The sequence below is a fragment of the Aotus nancymaae genome, unplaced genomic scaffold (assembly GCF_030222135.1).
Source record: "Aotus nancymaae isolate 86718 unplaced genomic scaffold, 86718_ANA_hifiasm-v0.15.2.pri h1tg000115l, whole genome shotgun sequence".
NCBI lineage: Eukaryota > Metazoa > Chordata > Mammalia > Primates > Aotidae > Aotus > Aotus nancymaae.
In genome coordinates, this window is record NW_026988530.1 from 2243520 (window position 1) to 2264557 (window position 21038).

At 33.0% G+C, this 21038-nt stretch overlaps 1 protein-coding gene across 1 annotated transcript in view; it reads left to right on the forward strand.

Annotated features, from left to right (window-relative positions):
- The window catches only part of VEGFC (vascular endothelial growth factor C), a 133497-nt gene that overhangs the window by 46040 nt on the left and 66419 nt on the right, over nucleotides 1–21038 (forward strand). The window lies entirely within an intron of this gene.

Sequence of the window (21038 nt, forward strand, 5' to 3'; positions counted from 1 at the left end):
CTGAGTATTTCAATATCAAACTAGCAAGTATGTGTTATATTCATGATGAATAAGTCATAACTGTTAAAATATTGACTATTTACTGAGAGTAAAAATTGTCCTTGTTATTGTCCAATCATGCATTTTTAATTTACATTTTCTGTGTCTTAATTAGAAATATTTTAAAACAATTCATGTATGCAGGAATAAAAGCACTTTAGTGGACTATTAAGTAGTAAACTTCTCCGCATCATTCGCTAGTGAGGAGTTATAAAACTGTTCTAATTCTCACTTTCCTAAAACTTTGGTAAAATAATAATCTATGCCATCTTCTCCCTTTTGTGTGTTTTCATGTTTGCAAAGACTCTTTGGGGCACAGAAATAAACAAATCGTCCCTGATGAAAGGGTCATCTTAGCTGCCAGTGACCAAAAGAGCTGCCTGCTGAACAGTTTCATAGTGTTACTCCAGGCTGCCATGGACTCATGCGTGAGGAATTCACACAGCTAATCAGTTCCATAAGGTGCAGTTGCTGGCTTCTCCCTTATTAAGTCCTGTACATAAGGAATTGGCACTCAAGTGTTTCATCCTGTGGACTCTACATCATTCCTTCACACCCTCTGCCATTTCCTGGCCCTCCCCAAAATAGACCCAAAGCAAAACAATAACAAACAATTTGCTGTTTGGTTTTTAGTCAGCACTATCATCCACCAGCCCTTAAGAATGCCACAACAGCTGCCTGTCACCGTCTGTTTCAGCGGGATCAGTCTGGAGGTAGGAGAGGCAGGGATGCCCAGGCATGGCAACATTTCTTCTCCTTATGGGTTTTAGTTAATTGCTGTCAATGACAACTAGCTGTTGTGGACTTGCTTCCATGCATTTAGTTCCTGCCCTCCATCAATAAATTGTGACAACCATTTATTGAACATATTGTATGTCATGTACTATAGTTTTGGTCCTTAAAATAACATCTAAACATAGATATTGTTGTTATCAAATGAGGAAGCAGACCTCACAAATAGAGACTGGGTCACAAATCTTGCTACTAAGTGGCCTAGTCAGTGAACTTGGATGTCTAGCTCTTTCCCTATAGCCCTGCTGATTTTATTAGCTGTGCTGTAATTCTAATATGGGAAAATCCTGTTTCTTAGTTAAGTGTGATATAACTTACATATTATGTATAAGTTATTATTTCTTAGTGATGTGTGATACAGCTTACATTTCCCATGTAAGACGTAAATGTACATTACATAGTTGAAATGCCTTGATGTAAATATGCACATTGACATCTTACCTGGGAAATTTTAATCAGAAGATGCCTTCATCTTTGCATGACTACTGAACTGACTGAAGACTCACTCACAAGACATTTCCATTTTAATAGCAAAGAGAAGGAAGTGATCCTCTTTGGTTCTCATCCCTTCATCTCTACAGGCGTTGTACTACTGAACACTGAAGAGTGGAGGATGGGTTTTTGTTGGCAGTATTAGAACGTTTGGAGTCAAAAGTGTTGTCTCTATTACACTCAGATTATGGAAAGTCAGCAGGCCATCCGGAGTGCCAGTATGAGTTATTCTTCAGGCCTTTATTTTCTATATAAATTGTGCCCTCTGTCTCCTAGCACCTTTCAAGAATCTGGGCAATCTGTCTGACATTTTCCACTTGTTTAGTGCGTTAAAATCTCAAAGAACTTCATTAACTCTGTGGAGGCCTTTAATTTAATATTGAAGATACTGGAGTATTTATCACAGAAAAGATAGAGCTCAAACATTTTAACACAATTTCATGGAAAATAAAAGAAAATATTATGTTTTGGTAAGGATTTTATATTGAACTTTTCAGAATGCAAGCTAAATTGGGTTTAATCTTATATTTTATAGAAACAGAAGAAACATGAAATTTATCCATCTTTGTTTTTCTTTTATGACATAATATTCCAAATATACAGAGGAGGGCAGGGACCTTAAAGCCTCAGGCACCCATGGCGGGGCTCTATCAAATTCTTTCATTTTGCCTGAAGTTTCCAGATACTGTAATAAGAAAAAAAGTACAGGTAAATTGAAGACCCAAGTGTAAGTCTTCATTAATCTCATTCCCCTTTCTCCACTAAGTTAACCCAATATTCTGAATTTAGTTATTTATATTTTTGTGCATTTTGTTTTACATTTACAAATATTGTTGATCTATCTATTAGACTTTTTGTAAATTAGTTCTAAACATACATTCTTCAACATGTTGTTTTCTGTTTTTGTCTTACGTTTTTAATTTTGGGAATTAAGTCTTATTGATGCATGTATAAAAATCTGTTATATGACCCATGGTTTAGCAGTTCTCTGGCAGAGGATATTTCATTTTCTTCAAACATTTTGCCACTGCAGTTAGTACTACAGCGGACATTTTGACGTTTCCATTTGAAAAAGAAAGCTTGTCCTTTTAGTTTGTAGGAATTCTTCGATCATTCTATTAATCCTTTGTCAATTATATGGTTGAAATGCCTTGAATTTTCGAATTTATTTCTATGGAAATACTGACAGTAGTCCCTTATGATTTTTGCCATCCATTCTATAAATAGTTTTTTCAATTCTAAAATTCTTCGTAAGTTTTCTCTTTCATTCTTGGAAGACTGTTTACCTTTTAGTCTCTTCAAAGAATTTTGTTTTGTTTTTTGGCTCTCTTTATTTCTGTGTTTATATTTCACAATTTTATACTGTTGCCTTGATTAAATCCTTCCTTTTAGATTAAGTACATTCTCATTCTTTTTCTAACTTCTTGAATTGAATTACCTAAATTTATTATTGTCAGTCTTACAGTTTTTAATAAATGCATTTTATGCATTTCTCTTTTAACTTCTTCCCACAAGTTTGAAAAAGTGTCTCTCTTGTTTTAAAGTTCTGGTTTTCTTGCTTTATTTTTTCTTTTTTGTCCTATTGGGATTTCCTGTTTTAACCCATGGGCTACTGAAGTTTCCAAACGTATAGAATTTTTCTGCAGTATCTTTTAACCAATGATTTCTATTGTAGTTGCATCATAGTCAAAAACGTTGGATCTGCAAGACACTAATTCTTTGAAATTGTTTGTGATCTTTTGGAACCCAGTTGGTGGTCAGTTTTCACAAATAGATTTTGTGTATCTGAAAAGGATGTTAATCCAGATGAGATTTTATATATATCTATGAGAAGAAACTTGTTAAATTTATGCTGGATCTTCTCTCTTTTTACTGAATTCATGCTTCCCCCAAAGGGTTTAGGCATGCAAGTCCTTTAGAAATCCAAAAGTAGTAATGTTAGGTTTACAATTGTAATGGCTTCTCAGTGGACTCTATGCCTTTTACTATATTGTGAACCTTTTGATGTGTTGTTTTACCTTTTTTTCTTACTGGCATCAGTATTACCATATATACATATACATATATATATATATATATATATATTAAAGTTAGTATCTATATAGTGTATTTTGTTCAGTCTCTTTATATTAAACTTTCAAAACAAATGTAATTTTGTTTTAGGTTATTCTTACAATCATATAGTTTTATAAAAATCTAATTTGATCATCTCTGTCTAATGTGTGGGTTTGATAAATCCATATAATCGTAATATGTCACAATGCAGTAAGGGCTGTGGTCTTCATTTATCTGAACAACCTCTTTACATTTAGTTCAAGAGATAAGATTAATAATTAACCTTTCTGCATGTGCCCAGTGTTACCATGACTCCTGTAAGGATTAATTTTAAAATGTCAATATTTAATTTACCTTTGCATTTTGCTCAAACTTTGGAAAATTAATTTTAGAAATAAAATAGCTCTGGTTCTTTCAAATTTTTCATTAATTGAAGATTGTTTACTGATCTATTTTTTAATATTGCATTTTGGCATAATTTTTTATAAATGTTTATCTGTAATTTTCAGTAATTCAATGTAAAGTTAAAAGTTTTTCTTTCAAAAATGAAGAGAAACAACATGTTATATAATATAGTACATGGTGGGATAGTTAAGTAGGGGTTCTGGAGTTTATTTTTGCTTCTGCTGCTACTTAACTATGTTATTACAGATAAAAGAGTTATGTAAAAGACTCAGCCAAATTTTCTTCTGTAAAACACAGGGAGTGACATGCTATCTCAATTTCAGTTTTCATATTTAATGACTCACAATTGTATTTTTGGCGTGTATTTGACCACTTTCTATGATTTTATTTTTTGTGTGATTGAAAAATTTATATTCTATAAATTTTTTGAGACATATATGCCTCATGTTCAAGATAAGAAATTCTTAAGTAATTGAACTGTGTGGCTGTAATTAAATATATACACTAATATATGATAGAATAAGATTTCCATCAGTGTCCATTCTCCTGTATTCATTGTTAGGCCAAAGTGACTTAACGTCTTTGAGTCTTCCCTATTTGAGACCAAGTCTATATTCAGAGTATAATTTCAGCTCTAGCTTCCATTCACTCTCAGTCTTTGTTAGCATTATCTAGGTTTAGATTAAGATTATTGCATTATGTTGCATTAATGACTTGCATGATACACTTCTTCTTTCAAGAATAATATGACCTTTTAATCTTGTTATATGTTTACTCATTATTTACATAAATTTTTATTTTATATTCTATATGGCTTTATTGATAGAGCCTGTTTTTCCAACATGATTTCTCCAGTCTTTTGTTTTTAATTATTTTAATACTCAATCATTTGTCATAAATCTTCAAGTAATTTTTAGAAGAATTTTGTAAAAGTGTATGATTATGTTTTTTAATTTTGTGGGTACTATATCAATAAAATATTTAAATATATTCAGAAACTTCTGTTTAAAGTTTATATCACTTTTGTAAAGAGTTTTAGCAAAAGTTTATAATTAAAATACATGATAGTGTTCACAAAGCATTTCTGTTTACTATCAGAAATAGGGGTTTATTCTAGAAAGTTGTTTTCCTGGAAGCTTTAATTTTAAAAAGTGCCATTTAATACCTAGTATATTCTTATGTGTATATTAATGCCAAATTAAGCAATCTTCCTACCTTTTTTCTTCCTTCTTTCCTTTTCTCTTTCTTTCTTTTTTTCTTTCTATATTTATGCTGTATATCTAGTACCTAAAATATCCAGACACTGTACTTTTTTTATGTTTAATTCACAAACCATATCTAATGATGTGGATATTATTGTTCTTATTTCATAGTTGAAGAAACTGAAACTTTAATGAGGTTAGATAAGAGGCACAAGCATAGCAGATTTTGTAGCATATAACCCTGCAAAGCTCAAATTTGGATTGAGATCTTTGTTTATTCTCAAACCCTGCTTTGTGTCGTTCTATATCAGTTTGCTTTGTTATTTATTATGGTAAAGTAATAATTCTTCACTTCAATGGCTATCTGTGAGTTGTTTCTAAAACACAGAAAAATCTTGTATTAAAATAAATTTTATGTATTTCATCACCTAATAATGGGCCTATGTGGGGTCCACACAACCAGTTTGCTGCAGTCTTGGTATAGTCTAAAATTCCCAAAGTTTTGATGTATGTATAAAATGCCTCAAGATATATATATACACATATATATATACATGCACACACACATATATATATACACATATATACACGAACACATATATATATACATATATATATATCCCCATTGCTAATTCCAAAGGAAATGTTTTTAATATTTTTTAAAATGAAATGCTTATATATTTTAATATTTAAAATTTAAAAATATTTTTGAAAATCTTAGGCTGAACTTTCAGTTTGTAATTAGCAAAGTAATTGTTGTTTGCCCTAAGCCAGCTTCCTTCTCTTTCCTGACCCTTATTTGTCTTCCCTCCTTATAAGATGCTTTAAGAAGGCTCTGTTGCCCAGGATAGAGTGGAGTGGCACAATCATAGCTCACTGCAACCTCGAACCTGGGCTCAAGGGATCCTCCTGCCTCGGTGTCCTGAGTAGCTGGGACTACAGGCTCATGGGTAACGAGCCTGGCAAGTTTTTAAATTTTTGGTAGAGATGGGGATCCCACTATATTGCCCAGCTGATCTTAAACTCCTAGGCTCAAGCAGTCCTCCAACTTGACCTCCCAAAGTTCTGGAATTGCAGATGTGAGGATCATGCCAAGCCTTAAAACTTGATTGTTATTTACAGGTGCACTTAAGAAGTCTGATCTTACCTTCTGACCAGGGTTTGCAGTCAAAGTCCTTAGAGTTTTTGAATGAAGACTATGCTATTTCTTTTTTTGTAAGGGATTTTTAAAATCTAACTTATTTCTGCCTTTATCTTTACTCATCATTAGTTATTCAGAATAAGATTGGCATCATCATTTATGTATAAATAATTCAAATTAGTTTATTTTAATACATAGCCCTGGTGAAAAAGAACATATTCAATTCATGACTTCAATTTGCACGTATCTTGATTAGAGTTTAAGTGCATCTTATTTCCCCATGCTTCTGTTTTCAAAACTTATATAACTACACTGTTAAATTTTATGCGTGATATAACAGGATACAATCCCATGATATATTTCCATGATGTCAAAGCTTTGAATTATGTAAATGGGAAACATGAAGCAAAAGCATACTGCTTATTCACTATGCATTGTCATGCAGGAGACGCACAGTCAAGTGATGCTGTTTAATCTCCCTATCTGCATATTCTTAAAGTGCATCTCTATAATATGGAAGCATTCAAGCAGTAAGTACATTTCTGCATCTGGTTAATAACATCAGCAAACAGGAGTTTATCAACATCTGGCATTTGCCTTACTTTACTGGCTTTATATGAATAACTGATGCATAGTGCCATTTGATAATTTTGGTGGTTGCTTGGAATTTCAGTAGGGGTTTGATATTGGTTGTGTGCTATTGTGAATTTAATGTGGCAACCAGCTTTCTCTTGGTTGCTTTACTCATACTAGAAACCATAGCATCAACCAATCAAAAGGCTATTTAGCATTTGGTGTTATCACATGTAGCCTAATTTACACAACTTTCCAAAATGTAACCACCAGGAGAGAAGACACATCAATAAAATATAAGAATTATAAGGAAGAGGAGGAGGTTTTAAAAAGTATATTTTTATTCAGCAAATAATGGGAACTGATGCCCACAAACTACTAACTTAATATAGATTTTTCCCTTTAAAAATTGATGCCATTATAATGCAGAACATCAAATAAAAACTGCATAGCCAAGGCTCTGGAAGGTTGCTGGTGGCTCCTGGGCATCAGTGGTAGAACTTTACATCTTTCTTTCTCACATGTTGGTTGTTCATTTCCAGAGACTATCCAGCTCTGTGCTTTTTTTAAAAAATAAGTTTTGAATTCTCATAAGGGTGGACATTATTGAACTAGCATGGGTTAATTTTCTCTACCCTGTACTAATCATGTATATAGGCAGAGAGCAGAAAGGTAGCACAGACTGAGGCAAGGTATTTTTGTGAGCCACAGAGACACCTTGCTTGTTTCATTTTGGAAAATGATGAAAACAAATGGTCACTAATACATAGAAAATTCTCTGTTATATTATCTCCTGGTACCAACATCTTCTTCACTGTCCCTGGCCTGGTATCTCTCTTGGCATCCCTCACAAATTACTTGGCTTCTGTTTTATGTTGACTTTACTCCTTTACATTATTGGAAAGCCCTAGATCTTAGAAAACTATTTCTTAAACTGAATTACAATTTTGCCCTTGTACACTGGTACTGGCGCTGTCCTCTCAGTCATAGAAAAGAAGTCTTCCATATGTCAATAGCCATTATTTGCAGAAAGATATATTTCCTTTAGGCTTATGATTCCCATGCTACATCTTTCTTGTTCTCTGAACCACGCTTTCTACAGCCTGACTTTCCATATTCTTACTGTTTCTGTCATCCCCATCTGGATCATTCCCTTTGGTCTTAAAATAACGGCAAGTACAATGGAACACAAAACTCCATCTGTGATCTCAGGACAGACCCAGTATAGTGTTAGCAGGACATCACATTTCTGGCTTGTGATAACCTGTAAATACCTAAAATACCTGGCTTTTCCCATGAATTATTGGTAGGCCAGGATGTGTGCTGTTGAATGAGTGTGCCAGAGATCCAATGACATGGAATGCCTTGTTGTAAAATGATGAAGAATGAATAATTCAGAATCTACAGGAGATGGACCTGGGAGTTTGTATTTTTTAACAAAAAAAAATATATGCATGTGTTTTTAACAAAAGTTTTATAATAATTGAAACAGTGATGATAGCAGCAGTAGATATTCAGGCAACTAATTATCAACTGGGTGATTTATAAAGGAATTGATAAAGCTTCCCAAGAGATTCAATAAAAGGGTAAAACTAGGAAGTCCCTAAGGATAGGGACTACCTGTCCTTGAATCCTTGGTCAGTTACTAGCATGTAGGACAGTCTCTATTGTGGACCAGTAGAAAGCTGGTTGTCTGGAGGAGAATTCACACAGAAAAGACAAGACCGGGACCCAGTTATCATGGCTGCACTACACCTAGGGATTGTAAAAGTTAGGGGATTTTGGAATTAGTATAGAAATAATGTAATATGTTATAAGTAACATAGGTTTTGTAATCAGTGCAAAAATGATAAGAATATGGGCTTGAGTAAGTCTTCTCTTTCCTAGTTACTGGCTGTATACCTTTTGTAAGTTATTTAACTTCTCTCTAAGCCTCACTTTCCTCATATAAAATAAATTAATATTGTCTGTATTGAAGTATTATAGGAGAGGTGATAATGTATTTTTTAAAAACTAGCACAGAGTCTGGTCAACAATAATAAACATACTAATAATTGTTACTCTTATAATAAACATACTAATAATTGTTACTCTTATAATAAACATGTTGATGTCTTTTTCCTCATCAATGACTTCCTTATCATTATATGAGTATTATAAAAATATTGAGATGGAGATGCTGAAATCTCCTCTGCTAAATGTCATCTTCCATCTTAAGGCTCTACAGGAACAGGCCTTGCCTACTGAACTTTGTACCTTTAGGCCTAGAACACTGCCTCACACTTGAACCCTAGGTTATGAAGAGAGTGGAGATTTACTTTTCCATTCAGGAAAGAGCTTTGATATTTCATAAGGAAACATTAGCCCTGGACACTTGAAGGTTTCTAAGAAAATAGGGTATTTTTTTTTCTTTTTAAATTGTGTAACTACACCTGAATTCTCTAGACATTTTGAGTACTCTGTATATTCTTAATCATAACTTAGTAATAAATTATGTTTATAAATTGGAGACATGTATTGTACAGTTTAATTCATTGAAATCATTTGATCTAGTGACTTCATAGCCAAACAAAGCCAATGGATTCATAGAAATGAGTATCCAGGATTAATTACTATCAAAAATGTTCAACATGAAGTGACTTTTTTTTTTCTTAGAATGGGATTTTTACTATATTCAAATTTTACTAATGCTGTAAGCATGAAAATTTTGAGTCAGGCAATGAATTTGAGAATGGATAGCTAATCTTTAAAAATATAGTAACAAATGTTTCTGGGAATTGTGGCTATATTTTGCTTTTGGAATGATGAACAACATTTTTGGAAATGAAAATGTTGATAAATTTGTGTAGATTTAAATATGGAGTGCAGATTGGGGTCACAGGACAGAAACAGTATTTGTTTCACATTTACATTTCTGAGATATTATGAAGAGGTTAGAAAGGTGATTTTTATTTAACTTGCAGAATAAACATTTTGAAAAATAGAATAACACACACTATCAAATGCTTACATACATTGTCATCCATATGAGTAAAACAATAGAAACTGAAATATAAAATAACATGCCACTGCTGCTGGAGAAATTTAAGCCAAGTATCCACTACTCTGAAGCATCATATATATATATCATCAGATATATATATAGATATCTATATATAATAATATATAATACATAATTTTATATTATTTTTATATATCAGTATAATATATATTGTTTAATACAGATTATATTATTAAATATTGTTTTTCACTAATATGTTATTCATATTATACATTATATCCAACGACTACATAATTATGCATGATACATCCTGTCTCTAGTTAGTTGTCATTACAGGGGTTTTAATCATTTATGCTTACTTTATGATTCATTGTACAATTTCTACTGGACATTACTTCAATTTTTATTAATTAACAGGGCATACATATTAAACACCTCCATTCACACTTATTACAGATTTTCTTGTCCCAAATATTTTCAGCATTTTTATTTTATTAATATGAAAATAGTTTGGAAACAACCCTCTGTCATCTACTGTTTCCTCAGTTATTTGAACACCAATGGCCCACCCCAGGACACAGAACTTGATAATGTGCTAGGAGAATTGCCAGCACTGCTCAGCATGGGTGTTTGCCCAGATCTACCTTTTGACTCTCGCTTCATCTGTTCTTGGGCTTCTCACTTCCTTGGGTGGCCAGTCTTTTGAGTATTTCTGGCCTTCAGTATCTGTTTCTTCTGTTCCTTTGATGCAGAATTCACGTGGGCTCCCTTCTGTAGTTCACTAAACTCAGTTGCTTATCGTAATATTTCCATAATATCAGCATTACTACTCTCTCAACTTAGGGGACGTCCGCCTGTCATCTCCAGCATCTGGCCGAGTTCTTGCCATATGTATTTTTGTTGAATAAATTCAGTGTTTGGCTTTTCACATCATCATAAAGACTTACACTAACAATCATGGGGAAATTTGAACAAAAATGATTAAGATTAGATCTGACTTTTGGAATTTTACAACTTACAATTTAGTGTTAACAAAATGCATAAAGATGGTGATATGCCATTTTGAAACATATTGAGCATTTTCATCTGCAGAACAGCCCTCAAGAGTATTATGAAACACATTTAAACTTAAGAAAGCTGAGAATCAGAATGATTATTAATAATTATTTGAGGGTAGATAAAAAAGAAAAGGGAACGCTTATGCAGTTTTGGTGGGAATGTAAATTAGTTCAACCCTAAGGAAAACAATATGAAGATTTCTCAAAGAACTAAAAATAGAACTACAGTTTGACCCAGCTACCCTACTACTGGTATCTGGGTGGGATTATATAAGAGGAAAAGAAACACCCTATCAAAAAGACACCTGCACTCATGTTTATTGCAGCACTCTTCACAGCAAAGTCATGGAATCAGCCTAGGTTCTCATCAGCAGTGAATTGGATAAAGAAAATGTGGTGCATACACACCATAGAATACTGTGCATCCATAAAAGAATGAAATGATGTCCTTTGCAGCAGCATGGATGCTGCTGGAGGCCGTTTTCCTAAGTAAATTGACACAGAAACAGAAAATCAAATACTTCATGTTCTTACTTATGCACGGGACCTAAACAATGGGTACATATTGCACATAAAGATGGAAACAGTAGACACTGGAGACTCCAGAATGGGGGGAAAGAGGGAGGAGAACAAGAGTTGAAAACTACCTGTGGGGTACTGTGTTCACTATTTGGGTGACAGATTCAATAGAAGCCAAATTGCAGCCTGACACAATATACTCTTGTAACCGAACTGCACGTGTGGTCTCTGAGTATAAAATAAACAAACAAACAAAAAATGAACAAGCAAACAGAAAGGTTTGAATCAATATTTATGTGATCCTGATATCACTATCTTCCTTTTAAATTATGTGCTTAAATATATGAAGGAGGAAGAGAAAAAAAAACAATTATTAGGAAACTTACTTTAATAGGCTTACTTTAATAATGTATCATTTATAGCTTTTCTTTCTAAATCTGGTTACATGTCAAGAAACTGTATAATGTGAATCTCTGTAGTTCACCTTTCCTTTTCCTTATGTAGATCTTGGTTGCAATTCAGATTTTTTTTTTTTTTTTTAAGAAACAGTACAGTCAGTAACAGTTGCATCAGACATTTCAATTTGCAATATACATTTATCGGTTTTTCAAGTGAAGGTTACAGTTTATCTTTTTTTATTATCTATAGAATAATGTGTTTTAGGATGAATGAGACACTATGTACTTAGTTTAAAATTAAGATCTGGCGGTCTGAGACATCACATACAAAGCATAATTCAGTAGCTATCTGGCAGTTTCCCAATTGCTGTGACACTAAAGGTAAACCATACCAGATAAATCAAGTCCCTAAGTGGACTCTCTCGCCTGGATTTTTCAGGTTTTAATGTGCCTGTGGAATGTTCCAATGTAATTTTCATCAATGTTGATTGTCCAGCTCACACAGCCCTGGGCACTAAAGTGATTGACATAAACCAAGTCATTATTCCAACAATTAAATCAGCAGGAATTAGCACAAACATTTTTTTTCCTGTTCTGTACGCTAAGAATGATTCCATGCTGCAATGTTAGGATTTAAGTGTAACAAACATAATGTTCCCTGTGTTGTATAACTTTCCAATCTACTATTAAGTGATTTTGAAGAAAGCCTATCAAAATGGAGCATTTGGTTTGAAAATAAATACCTGGATTCTTACATGTGGCAGCAAACACATTACATAAGAGATATTGGACAGTGAATAATGAATTACCTTGATAAGAATGTAAAGCTAAATATCCTTTATATTCCTTTTTTTTTTTTTTTTTTTTTGATTTGCCTGTCAAGCCAGAAGGCTCTTAACCTGGTTAATTAATCAATAACTTTATACAACAAACCTTTGTTGAGTACTTGCTACTCATTCCTTAAATATTATGTATTTCAATAAATGTGTTAATTGACGTTCTATGTATAAAACTGTTTAAGGTTCAGTGAAAAAAAATCACCCGAACTTGGGACAAATGTGATTTTTGTCTTTGCTTAGGACGTTTTTGGAATATTTACTTTTGAAAATGTCTCCATGACCTGTGGCAGGTTTTTCTTCTGAATATTCTAAATGATGATGGCAAATCTAAAGTAAAGTTATTTAGAGCCATATCTAGAAAATAATGTGCATATTCCAATTATTAAGGAAGGTTAGCTTTGATCAACATGTCTGTATAACTGTAAAATAATGAGATTTTTTTTTCTTTTGTGTCCTGAAAACAACTTCAAAACTATGGTTTTGGCATGTTCACAGCCCTTCTCCACAGCCGCTGGGGGTAAAACTCCCAAACTACTAAACAGAGAAATCCTGTGGCTCATGCACATTTTCTGGCACTCAATTAAGTAGGCTTGAGGCTGATTTCTTTCAGGGCCAGCCTACCATAATCAAGCTATAAACAAATGGTTAATGCCACAAACCAGTGTGGAACTCCCAAGTCACCACTTAATTTAGATGTGGTATTTACCAAAGCTCCTATGTCTGATTTGTTTTATAAGGTGATCCACCAAATGACTTTAAACTCTTGAAAATTTGATTTCAGCCAGATGCTGAGGCACACTGGCCTAGAGCAGACATTGTAGAATCTCTCCTGGGTTTTCTGGCCATTGGAGGCTACTAAAATTACAAAGCATAACCTCTTATTAGCCTGGCATTTAGACTTGCAAGTGTCAACTTATTACTTACCTTGTTTTATTTTATTTATTCAATGATCTCAAAACCTTCCTGTCTGAGTTTTTTGAGCAGTAGTTTGTACTTCTCCTTGAAGAGGTCTTTTACTTCCCTTGTTAGGTGTATTAGCATCCTATTCTTTCAAGAGGACAGTTTGTTCAGTTTGTTTCAATTATTATCACCATCACAACCATTAAACCTTTATTCAGCAACTGAAGAATATGGCACAATATCTCTCAAAGTTTGCAAAACATATTCTGCTCATCATCTTTCTGCATGCATCTGTAGCTTACAAAGATATATAAATATATTTTTAACCAAATTTGTAAGTATATATGATGGGAATTGAAAATATGGATGATTTTTAAATCACTAAGGAATAAAATGTGCTAAGAAATAAATTGTGAAGAATTGATATGATTTTCTAAGGAAGGCTTTATTAGAGAAAAGCAATTATCCTACAATAGTTTCTTAATATGTAACTATTTTAATGATTATTCTGTTCAGAACATGAATTTGTATTATTTGGGGGGCCTTTTTAAATCAAGCGAAGAAAGGTATATTTTCAATTTTTTTTTATTTTGAACATTCACAAATTACATGAACACTAAAAGACATAAATTACTTTTTAGGAAACTTTGAACAAATTCTGAATTCATCTATATTTTATTTGTGAAATATAGATTTGTGAAACATCTCAAATATAGAAATGTTAAAAGAAATTATATTAAAAAGTTTGTTGGGAAATATTCTGTATTTGAAATGTTAATGTTAAATTAATAAATAGAGATGTTATTATTAAACATAGAAATATAAACATAGAAATGTTAATGTTAAATTAATAAATATAGAATATTTTCCAACAAACTTTTTAATATAATCCCCTCCTTCAATGAACTAATTTTTATGGTGGTTTACATTTCTTTTTCAGTGTTGGTTTACATTTGACTTTAGGATGTTTATTGGTTAATACAACAAAGTGGGTGGTCTTTTCATTAATATTACCAGTCAGATTTGTAAATAGTGCATGTTTTATATAACCACTTAAAATTTATACACTGGTATATTATATATTTTGTTTAAGAATACTGAAAATAAAAACAGTAGTTATCATTTGTTGAGCTAGAAGGATCATTATTTAAAAATCCATCCTTAAAACTAAAATGACTTATGCTTCACTGTGTAGTGCATTGATAAATATTTAGTCTATAATTTTCTTCTATTGCTATGTGTTTAGCTAAGAATTGTTTTTAATTTGGTGAACAGTACCTTATTAGGAATATGAAAAATATTGAAGCAATCATGAAATAATTAGCAATTTGGCAAAAGAAGAAACATTTTAAAAGCACTACAAGAAATATTCTTATTCAAATGAATGTTTATATCCAAGATAGTCTTTCATTCCTTAAATGTGTATAAATTTAAATTTTAAAATACTTAGTTCACTTAGTGCCTCAGAGAAATATCTTAATACTTATGAAGTGTTATATGTACTAAGCATTATGCTAAATTCTAGAAGCTCATCATCCTTTTTAATCATCACAAGAAATTACAAGGCAGGTTCATTTATTATATATGTTTTTTTACAGCAGAACTAATTGAGGCACCGAGAGAGGAAATAATGTATTCAAGTTGCACAGGTGATAAGTGGTACAGCTGAGTAAAATTCCAGGTATAAAAGCTACTGTCTTAACTATTAATTTGAATGCATAGGCAGACTAATAGTTATTTGAAGTTACATAAATCAAGAGAAAATATTACAAACGCTATAAAATTTAGCTATGGAATATTTATACAAAATGTGGTCATTTTATTATGAAACCTTGCTTGAAATATGCGGGAAACTTTAAGAAATGGTGAAATTCAAAGCTATCTGTCCAAAAGCATGTGACCTTTTGTTTTTGCATTAGTGACTTAGGTGCAAATTGCTTCCAATATTTTTCTCCTAATTGAGAAATACTTTTTAGGCCTAGATTTCTTACAAAATGTTCTGCTTACCACAATTAAGCCATGAGTTTCTGTGGAGGAGGTGGGGCTTCAAGGCAGAGATAGTGTTTTTTTCCTAGCAGGTAATGATGTAAATCCACTTTTGAATGAACAGGTTCACCTATTTCAATTATGACAAATTAGTTTCCAAAGGCTTCACTATTTTAGATATTATAGAAGGCTATTTAAATGTGCCAATTTACATAAAATACATTTTAAAAGATTATGCGGTATAATTTTATATAATTCACTGAAACTCTTTCACAGTCTTCTCTCAAATGATGATTTTGAAAATTACCTGAATGGCAGGCACCTCTTTGAAGCAGCAGGCGTGATGCTGTGTGGTCCCATGACCTCACATTTTCAGGTCCATGCTAAGTTCTCCAGAGTCGAACTTCAACCTTGCAGTATTCAAAATTGACCCTGTTCAGAAGCCTGCATATGTAACCTCTTACATTTTGTGTCTCACAATTTCCATTGAACTCTTCCTACACACCAAAATGGGCAAAATTAGGAATTTAATTTCTGGGAAGATTTCCTCTAAGAACCTCTGTCCAAAACATCCAGTGCTGAAACAAGAAAAGGTATATCCACTAATATTTTTTGTCTTCTTCTTGTCTTTCCTGTTTTATAATGTGTAAAGAGTGAAACTGGTTCAAACGCCAATGAGTCAGAATGCTGTCATTTTACATCCAAACAGTGGAAATTTAAATTGTTAAAATAAAAATACACAATCACTAATATTACCCAGATGAAATAACGATAAGCAAAGTAGTCTTAAATTACAGACTAAAACTGTGGGATAAAGAATAATATTTTTAAAATATCTAGAGTCATATAATGAACAGAAGACAAATTCCCATTTATACCTGAAAGACTGGTTTTGAGAAGTTAAAATAGAACTTGGGGATTTAAAGGTTGTATTTGGATCACTTATTTTACAGTTAGAAAGTGATACATCTCCCAGAGGAGATGAAACCCTATAGGGCAAGAAAAAAAGGTTCCCAACAGATTGAAGACAGCAAAATTCCATGACAGAGGTGGCTTGAAATAGACCCTTTTTTCAAAGCAGTAATTGGCCTCTTTATCATCGGTAGATGGCATTTTTAACAAAATCAGAAATCTTTGCTTTACTAATCATTGAAAGTAAAATGAAAAAAAAGATTGACTGAATGCTTTTAAATTACATTTATTAAATTTCTGCTTTTGTACAAAGGCATAAAATTATCATTGTGTTTAATTTAAAAAATATTATTATAAAACCACATGCTTAGAAGTTTGATGATTGTTTTCCCACAGCCATTTTATAACTGAAACTCTAAATTGTAAAACTAAAACCCATTTTATAACTGAAACCCTAAATTTAGGTTTCCTAAAGAAATGTAAATTCCTTCTGCCTCTTAGCTTTTGCTATTTTTAGCAGTTTCTTAAAGTCTACAAATTCCTTTCACTCAATTTTTGCACTTAATTCCTAATGACTTCACATTTGGCATTGATTGTCCAAAAAAGAGGTAATTTTTAGTTTCAAAAGGTGAACGTTACTTTTTTATAGAAATTCTTGTGTATATTTATTAGTCCAAAGATAGGTTTTCTAACATAAAAATGTGATAGTATAGTCTCTTTACTGAGCACCTGTACTGGAACAAACTCAGTGCTAAATTCTTGGTTTTAAATAACCAATTTATTTATTGCAGTAACTATTAAATATTCTTTGAATTATAAACTATTTGCCAAAATTACAGATAATAGTACAGCCAACCACCATGTGGATTCCACCTAAACTGGAAGTAATTTGGTATCTTTCTTATTCAATCTTTTACTTACTGTACTTGGCTAATATGTATAAAAACATAAAACAATATAATGTTTTACACAGATATTACAATCACTGTCTTAGAAATGGAGAAACTGAGACCCAGAGAGTTTTAGTAACTTGTTCAGAGTTACCTAGCGGGTAACTAGAAGCAAAACCCAAATAAGACCACAGATTACTACTTTTCTCAAGTTCTTCAGCATAATACAATATGACTGTCAACTTGGAGGTCAACTCAGAAGATATGATCTTAACATCTGGGAAAAAAAAAAAAGAAATTTCATCAAATCCTGTTTGTACCAAGCAACTTATTTCTAGAATGAAAGCAAAATTTTCTTTTTAAAGTTCTTTATATTTCTGAGAAATCAATAGCATTAAGGTTGTGTTTTCCCTTCATATATACCTTTTAGTTTCTATGGGTTTAAGTTTTAGATGAAATTTTAAAGTTTATTTATTTAGCTCTCCATTTATGTATATTTAAAATTTAGTTAGATTTAGGATGTATTCTTTTTAATAAGGGTGAAATTACATATGGAGAAATTTACTGTTTATAGCGAGTTTTGACAAATAGATAGAGTTGTATTATCACCACCCCCAGAGTCAAGATACATCAGTTCTCCCTCTCTCAAACATATTCCCTGGTGACACTTTGTGGTCAAACTCATTCTCCACCTCCAGCCTTTAGCAATGACTTCTGTTACTCCCCCTGTAGATTTGCCTATTCCAGAATGTTATATAAAGGAATCACACATCATGTAGCATTTTGAATCTGGCTTGTTTTACTTGCTATATTGCATTTGAGATTCGTTCATATTGTGGCAGATATCAACAGTAGTCTTCTTTTCATTGTTGGATAGTATTCCACTATATGAATGTACCATCATATTTTATCCATTTGTTCAGTTAGAGAACATTTGGGTGTTTTCAGTTTTCATTATTATGAGTAAAACCTCTATAAACATATCGCATACAAATTTTTGTGTGAACATGTTTTCATTTCACTTGAACAAATACCATGTAGGACTGGAATTCTAGTAAGCGTATGTTTAGTTTCATAAGAAACTGCCCAATTGTTTTTGCAAAGTGGCTATACAGTTTTACATTTTCACCAGCAATACATGAGAGTTCCAGTTGCTGCACGTCTTTGTGAGCACTTAGTGTTGTATTTTTAATTTTATCCACTCTGATGGGTGTGGAGTGGTGTCTTATTAATATTTTAATAAGCATTTTTCTAATTTAATGGATCATATTACTTCTTATTTCTTTTTTGTTTGTAAACTGTTTATCTTCTTTGGTGAGTTTGATCAAATCATTTGTCCACGTTTGTGTTTTTTATTATATTTGTTACAAGTCTTTACCAGTTATGTGCATTGTAAATGTTTTCACACTGTTTGTCATCTGTGTGTTTTATGGAAAACAAAATATTTTGATTTTCTGGAAATATAATTTTTCACTTAAAATTATGTCAATTGTTATTGGTATTAAGTGTAAGAAAACTTTGCTTCACTTATAATCACAAATATTTTCTTCTAGAAAGAAAAAGGTCTCTGAAGAGTTATTTTTCAATGAATGTATTTTGTTTCTTCTCTCCATATTTCATCTTCTGACTACCTAAGCAATGTTTACATTATTTATTCAGGCCTTTTCCAGTCACTTTCATGGATTCCATTGAAGGATAAATTGGGCTTGAAATCTTCTTTTCTCAAAAACTGGCAAGTCATGCACTTTCCCATTGATATTATCTGGCTCCCCTGAAAACTTCTAGTTTCGTCAATTTTTGGTAATATCTTTCTACTCAAGTTCTTCAAACCAATCTATATCTAAGAGACCCCCAAACTAAAGTTCAAGTTCATTCTTTTAACAAATGAGGTGCTAACTGCTATTGGTATCAAATGCAAGAAAACTTTAGGTGCTAATTTGTGAATGAACTTGAACTTTAGTCTGGGTGGCTCTTAGATATAGATTTGTTTGAGGAACCTGAGGAGAAAGATACCACTAAAAATGGACCAAACCTCTAGTTTGGTCTTTTTGTTGTTGTTGTTTTTGAGACAGAGTTTCGATCTTTCACCCAGGCTGGAGTGCAGTGGCAGGATCTCAGCTCACTGCAACCTCCACCTGCCGGTTTCAAGCAATTCTGCCTCAGCCTCCCGAGTAGCTGGGACTACAGGCGCCTGCCACCATGCTTAGCTAATTTTTGTATTTTTAGTAGAGATGGGGTTTCGCCCTGTTGGCCAGGCTGGTCTTGAACTCCTGACCTTGTGAAAAAGTCCCATTCTAACTCAGTAGAAAAAGTCCCATTCTCTTAGAGAATTCATCAATCACTGAATCCACCCTTCTTTGTTTTGTCTACCTGTTTTCTACCTTACATTGTGTTGGATGAAATCATGCCTCTTGCTCCATTCCCCAGTGATCTTTTCAGTTGGTGTCTCACAGAGTATGCAGAAGAATTTGACCCATTTTAAACCATTCCCTCCTTTCAGAAACACTCTCTTAAGAGTTAAGATTTCATGACACCACATCCCCAGTCTTTCTCCTCTTGTTGTTTCACTGGTTCAGCCCCTAGGATCTGAATGTCAGATTTTGTAGTTCCCCAGAGATGGTCGTTTATTGCTCTTTCACTGTATAAACTCCTCTATGGGACTGTCAATCACACTCATGGTTATATTTTCCAATTAGATACATAGATAGCTGGGACATTTGTATTTACAGGATAGGGTGCTCCTGATAAGTACAATCAGGTATCCTACTGTCAACTTAGAATTGTCACACTGATGGCTTAAATCTTCCCCAACTTACAAGGTCAACATGAATCATTATTTGCCCACTGCTCAAACTGATCCTCCCATAGCATCCTCTGTTCACTCAGTGCCTCTCACGACAGAAACTTTGGATTCATCTGGACATTCTCCTCGCCCTCACTGTGCAAATATAAACCAAATAGTCTATATTTTAGCACCTAATAGCTCTCAAATTTACCAGTCTATTTGTCCAAAACCAGAATGATTTCTTGTACACACAGAGGATTCAGCAAGTACTTGTTGAATGATGATGACTGCAATTGCCCTGTGTTAAAAGACTGTCTAATCAAGAGCTGAGATATGAATTTTAAATATTGCTTAAATGGAAGACAGAAACTTCAAGCTGAAGTTAATATGTAAATGTGGCCTTGGACAATGGGTACTATTTTGATGGATGAGAAAAAAGAAGTAGTTTAAAGAGAGACAGAGATTACAGTAAGAGCGAGTTACACATGTGGACCATGAAAATCGTTTGACAAGTACAGATTCATTTTGGGGAGTTGAGGGAGAAAAGTTGCTTTAAAAAGTAGAATCTGTGGTGGCTCACACTTCTAGTCCCAGGACTTTGGGAGACTGAGGCAGGAGGATCCATTGAGGCCTGGAGTTGGAGACCAGTCTGGGCAACAGAGTAAGACCCAATTTCTACAAAAAATTTAAAAAAGTAATCAGACATGGTGGCACATGCCTGTAATCCCAGTTACCTGGGAGGCTGAGGTGGGAGGATTGCTTGAGCCTAGGAGTTCGAGGCTGCAGTGAGCTGTGATTGCACCTCTCCTCTCCAGCCTGAGTGACAGGAAAAAAAAAAGTAGAATCTTAATAATAGAAACTATTAAAACATTTCCACGGTAGTGTAATTTTATGCTCTAAAATATTGAGTTATGTATTTTGATTTTGCTGAACATTCAATTTTTAAAAATCAAATGGTTATGTGAAAATAGTTAAAAGTAAAATAGCATCATTGGGCTACTAATGAGAAGCTATCCTCTGCCTAATCTTTAGTTGTATGCTTCAGAGACAA